Source organism: Ranitomeya imitator, chromosome 3, assembly GCF_032444005.1.
Source record: "Ranitomeya imitator isolate aRanImi1 chromosome 3, aRanImi1.pri, whole genome shotgun sequence".
NCBI classification, from domain to species: domain Eukaryota; kingdom Metazoa; phylum Chordata; class Amphibia; order Anura; family Dendrobatidae; genus Ranitomeya; species Ranitomeya imitator.
This window is the reverse complement of record NC_091284.1, coordinates 175,670,832-175,676,831: the sequence shown is the minus strand read 5'-3', so window position 1 is coordinate 175,676,831 and position 6,000 is coordinate 175,670,832. Positions and strand designations below refer to the sequence as shown.

The 6,000-nt window shown below is 43.6% G+C and overlaps 1 protein-coding gene across 1 annotated transcript in view; it reads left to right on the top strand.

The window, feature by feature from the left end:
* Positions 1 to 5,454: 5,454 nt before the first annotated feature.
* Positions 5,455 to 6,000, top strand: part of SYTL5 (synaptotagmin like 5) — a 461,654-nt gene continuing 461,108 nt past the window's right edge. The window contains exon 1 of the mRNA XM_069761622.1: positions 5,455 to 5,561. The gene's annotated coding sequence lies outside the window, so the exon portion shown is untranslated. The remainder of the gene's footprint in view (positions 5,562 to 6,000) is intronic.

The window sequence follows — 6,000 nt, the reverse complement described above, 5'->3', positions numbered from 1 at the left end:
GTCGCTTTTTTTGTGCAATTCCGCAGCGTTTTTTGTGCGTTTTTGCTGCGGTTTTCTTGCGGATTTGCTGCGTTTTTTACCCCTGCGGTTTTCTATAGTGGAATGGGTACAAAAACGCTGCAGATTCACAAAAAAGAAGTGACATGCTACTTCTTTTAAACTGCAGCGTTTCCACAGCGGATTTTCCGCAAAGTGTGCACAGCATTTTTTTCTCATTGATTTACATTGTACTGTAAATCAATTGCGGATCTGCAGCGTTTCTGCACCTCAAAAAACGCTGCGGATCCGCAGAGAATCCGCAACGTGTGCACATACCCTTAAAGACCTAAAGTCTAAAATCAATTAATTTCTGTGCACCCCAAACATCTTTCATGGTTTGTTGCATGTGATTTTGAACACAAGTAACAATCTGTACATAAATGTGCCTCCATGTAGACATCAATAACTAGTCAATCAGACTTGCATATGTTGTATGAATAGTTATCCATCAAGCTGACAAGTAAATAATTAACCTTAAGGCTCATACTCACTTGCGAGCAACTTGGATGAGTCTCGCACAGCAATACCCGGCCCTGCACCCTTCACTGCGGAGCGTGCGGCTGCTTGTATTGCTCTGTGGCCCACGCTCCGCTCCTTAGTGCCTGGTGCAAGGCCGGGTATTGCCGTGCAAGACTCATCCGAGTTGCTCGCGAGTGAGTATGAGCCCTTAAGGTGTAACTAAACTGCATGCAAATAAGAAACAATATCTTGCATGATGACGTTACTGTTTGGTATTTGGATCATCTCACTTCTTCAGCCTTGTTCCTCTGTGACATGACTCAGAGCCCAGGTCTGTAGGTAACATCACTGTGCAAGCACAGAAACCTGTCTAAGCCTCAACACTAGTTTACCATGTAATCATGTATGTATAGGAGACTGCTGCAAACATGGCAACCATCATTGTACTGGACGAACCCATTAGTTACACCTGACGGTTAATGATTAATCTCATATTTCCATGGATATTAGATTTCATGACATTCATGCTTGTTTCTCTATCCTTGATCTGTACACTGTGTGCACAGTTACGTACAGATAGTTACCACATGATTTTGAACACAAATAACAAGCTATCAAAGATGTTTTTGATACACAGGTATGTTTATTGATTGACTGTGCTTTATTTAGGATTGACTAGAATGATGCCGCTGAAGGTGCGACCAAGCAGTAGTAGTAGCAGTGTAGCAGATGGCCTAAGTGCTCATTCAGATGTCCGTGTTTGTTCACGTACACAATAAAATGATATCAGTGTCATCAGTTTTTTGGATCTGAATTTCATCAGTGTTTGGTCCATTTTGTAAGGATTCCGGACTTTCCTGGTGTCTGTTTGCCCTAATCCAAGATGGAGTCTTGCATCTTGCCCTGACATGGAACTTCCTGTCTGTCCTGACTATTTAAGTCCGGGTCTTGTGTTCACCTGTGCCTGAGTATTTTGTGCTGCTGGCTCCTGAGCATCTGCCTGTTGGCTGGTTAACGCCGTGCTTCTGCTGCTCACTACTTGGTGGTCTGCCTCACCCCATTCTGCTACCTCTCGCCTCTGCAACTGCTGCGACGTGCAGCACACCAGTGGAAGGATCTCCTTTGTTTACAAAACTTTTCCCAGTGTTGTGCCTCTCTGCACAACCACACCAGGTGAGCAAGATTCAAGCTGTGCTTTTCTCTCCAAGAAAGATCTACTCATCTACTACGCTTAGATAGTGCTCTCCCTCTTTCTCCCCTTGTCCTTTCTTTTCCAGGACGTCATTCACATGACGCATCATCTGTGAGCAATAGGTCTACTAACAAGTACTGTGCGCACGTGTGAGCAAGTTTTGCTGGATTTCATCATTTAAGTACTGTGTGCATTTGCACTAATAACCTTATTGGACTTCCTCGTTTAAAGGACCACGGTCACCCCCCTGCAGCCGTTATAAACTAAAAGAGCCACCTTGTGCAGCAGTAATGCTGCATTCTAACAAGGTGGCTCTTTTAGTTTTTGGTGCATGTATTCCCAAAATAAAGCGTTTTAGAACTTCTCCAAAATACCTTTCTTTATCCAGGGAGGCAGGTCCTCACCCCCCTGCTTGAACCGCCGCACTGCCGTCACTCAAATTTTCAGGGGCTCTGGGCATGCGCACTGCGTGTGTCTGCGGGGGACCCGGGTGAATGGCTGACACACGCAGTGCGCATGCCCAGGAATCCCAGCCCTGTACTGTGCATAATGCATAACACACTGCGGGGCTGGGATTACCAAGGTGGGTGGCCACACTGGCCGCACAGGCACAGTCTGCAAGCCTGGCTGGGATGTCAGATGGCCAGAGCTTACTGCGCCTGCCCCACACAGTAGTACACAGCGCAGGCACCGGATTTCAAGCGAAAACAGCGCGGAGGGGGCGGCGCCCGGAGCCCCTGAAAATTTGAGTGACGGCAGTGTGGCGGTTCAAGCAGGGGAGTGAGGACCTGCCTCCCTGGATAAAGACAGGTATTTTGGAGAAGTTATAAAACGCTTTATTTTGGGAATACATGCACCAAAAACTAAAAGAGCCACCTTGTTAGAATGCAGCATTAATGCTGCACAAGGTGTCTCTTTTAGTTTACAACGGCTGTAGGGGGTGACAGTGGCCCTTTAAGTGTCTTGTTTGCTTCCACATTTCCTTGCTGGACTGGTTCACATTAGCGGTCGCGCCCCGCTACTCTGTTTGCTGTGATTTTCTATATAGAGCTGAGGACCTCGTTACTATTGCAGGAATATCTGTACTATGTTTTGTTCGCTCTGCTGTTTGCTGTGATTTTCTATATAGAGCTGAGGACCTCGTTACTATTGCAGGAATATCTGTACTATGTTTTGTTCGCTACTATGTTTGCTGTGATTTTTCTATATAGAGCTGAGGACCTCGTCACAATTGCAGAAATATCTGTTAGTTCTGTTTTTGAGTAAATACATCTTTCGTTGCAACTTTGCTCTCAGACTGGCTTTATCCCATGCTATCAGATTCCGTAGTACCCATATAATTATTACACATTTGTCAGTTTGTACCATCAGTGTTTCATCAGTGATTTTCTTGTATGGATATTTATAAATTACAAAGCTCCTCCTATATATAACAATGTTAATCATGGACAGAACATGGATCGTACAGTGATGCCATCCATGTGCTGTCGATGAAAACCTGAGGAAGAAGTGTATTATACTTTGAAACGCGTCATGACTATTTGTTTGGATTTTTCCTTCTGCTCTTGATGCTTTCTGACTTGGTACCTGACCCAGGACTTGGCCTCGGATTATTCCTTTGTCTTACTCCCTTATCTAGTTGTACCCTCCTGACATTTGACCCTGGACTGTTACCTTACCACGCCTTAGTCTTACCCCTCCGTACTACGTGCTCTACTGGTATCTGACCTTAGACCTCCCGACTGCCGTGTCTTACGGCTTGCCAATGAGTTGTGACTCAGTGACACAGCCGTACTATCAAGTATGAGATCCCGTGTATCACAGTCAGGCATCGAAAATGTAATTGATATTGCTTTATGTGTAAGAGAGAAATTGGAGTGGACACAACATAAATATGTATGGAGTGTCAGTGAAGCATATAAAAGTGACCAATGCAAAAAAACAGAAAGTATATATAGAGCAAAAGGAAGACTGCACTTGGTAAAAAATGAAACTTTATTATGAAACAAATATGACATAGTGAAACAATTAAAAACACCAACGGTGCATATGATAGCATATCTCAGCCCAAGATATTGAGAACGAATAAACCACGTCCTCAAACCGAAATACTGGGTACAAATATGTAGTTGGAACACAAAAATATTAAAAAACAATACTTATAATAATAATAATGTAATACAACTCACAAAATATTTGAATAGTGGGTATGTAATAAATCTGATGTTTCAAAGCTTACAAGGGATGAAGAGAGAATAAGAAAAACCACGCATGGTGGAAAAGTTGAGTAATGAAAAGCTGTAAATAATATTGACATATACCCATAGGCAAAAAGGAAAATAAAGATCAAATTTAGTCTTCTGGAGATGAGGAGAGGAGCAGAGAGGCCAAAGGCATATTGCGGATTAATTCTCCTGACGAAGGTGGATTTACAGCATTTACTCAAAGAAGGTAAGTGATGCCAAATAGTTCCCACAAGGAGATTTCAATGCTGCGTATTTTCAACATGTAAAATATGCAGCAAAGTCAAACAGCCTAATGTGCTGTTGTTCTACACAATGTAAACTACCCCTGCCCTGCGGTATGTGTTTGAAATCCGCAACATCTCAAATACTTTTGTCGGTATATTGAGTTGTTTCCACGTGCATCAGGATATCCTGCGTACAGCCGCAGCATCCAATCCACAGCATCCAGATGTTACAGCATAGTGGAGGGGATTTTATGAAATCCAATCTCCACTATACATGCAGGGATGCATCTGGCAGACCTGCGTATCCGGACATGCGGCGCGTCTTTATAGACCGCAGCATGACTACTTATCTTGCGGAGACGCTCCGTCTGCGCAAGATAAATACTACAGTTAATGAATATGATGCAGTGATTCTGCATGTGCTCAATGAACACATCCGGAATCACCGTGCGTACAACAGGGGGCGGGGCTTTGGGCGGAGCTGGGTATCTACTGTGTCCAAAGCTGGGTTTTCTGAACGTGGACACACAGCCTTATCGTGGGGATTTTCTCCATAGAATTGCATTAGATGTGGAAAATCTGCAAATTAAAAATGCATATGCGTTTTTAGCATGTTTCAGCTGAGGAAACGCATCAAAAACGCATGTAATCCGCACTTGACTTTATCAATAATGGTTTCTCAACTACAAATACCAGGAAGTATCAAAAACAAAGCAGCTTTATTTAAAACAAGGGAACAAGGGAACAAACTGCAGAATCAAAAGGTGATACAAACGTGAGCAAAAAAAAGGCCCTGAAAAATATGCAAGTAACCTGCTTTACCTAATAGGTGCAGAAGTGCTCCTGAAAATCTGCAATATCAAATACTCATTGGGGAAATGAAGCCTTAGGATACGTTTGCACGTTCAGCTTTAGGTGCGCTTTAGACGGTACAGATTTTCGTCATCATTTCTGGGTCTGCACCCAGCAAGTAAAGTAGGTTACTTGCATTTATTCGAAAATATGCAGCGTAAAAATCTCACCAAAAACTCATTGTGGTAACGTAGCCACTGTCTCACATTGTAGCTCATTGGACTAGACCAGTGGATTCTCCAGCTGTGGTGAAACTACAACACCCATCATTGTAGCTTTGAGACGAAGCAGCATAAAAGTTGAAAGGAAAGTTTTGTATCTGTATGGACAAGCCCTGCAACCTAAAGTTCCCCACTAGATGGCGGTAATGCACAGCGGAGTGCTCCGATGCTGAGGATGCTAATCACCATGACGTCTTCGGCTCTGGTCCATCACGTGGGCTAGTTCCCCTCAGCTGCCTGCAGCAGTAGCAAAATCAGCTGGAGGATGAGGGATGCGCATGGAGACAAAGTAACAGTATCTTCTGCCTGAGTAACCGCTCTCTCCACAGTGAGTATGATGTTCTATAGTTTATACCCTTGGACGTGTTTTTTGCTGTGTGCTCCTCTAATAACGCAATACTCTTAATGTACAGACTTCTTATCCTAAGGGTTTAGCCTAAGATAAGTGATAAAAATGCAAAGAAAAAACAACAGCATTGACACCAAAATGAATACTTGTATATGTCATGTGACTATGACCGGCAGGCAACGTAATGTAATCTGCCGACCGGTCATTACCGTGTCTCCTGAGTGTTTGCCTTTGTTGTCTCCCATGATGATGCTGTCAGTTCTCCCGTCGTAAAGTTTTATTGTATGTAGGGACAAGTGACCCCCGCAGTATTCTCAGTGCTCTCTATAGTCCTATTTGTCAGCAAATGGACCGCCCTGGTCATGTACAAACATGGACACTAGACATTTACCGTACTCACTGCTAGTTAGTGGCATCA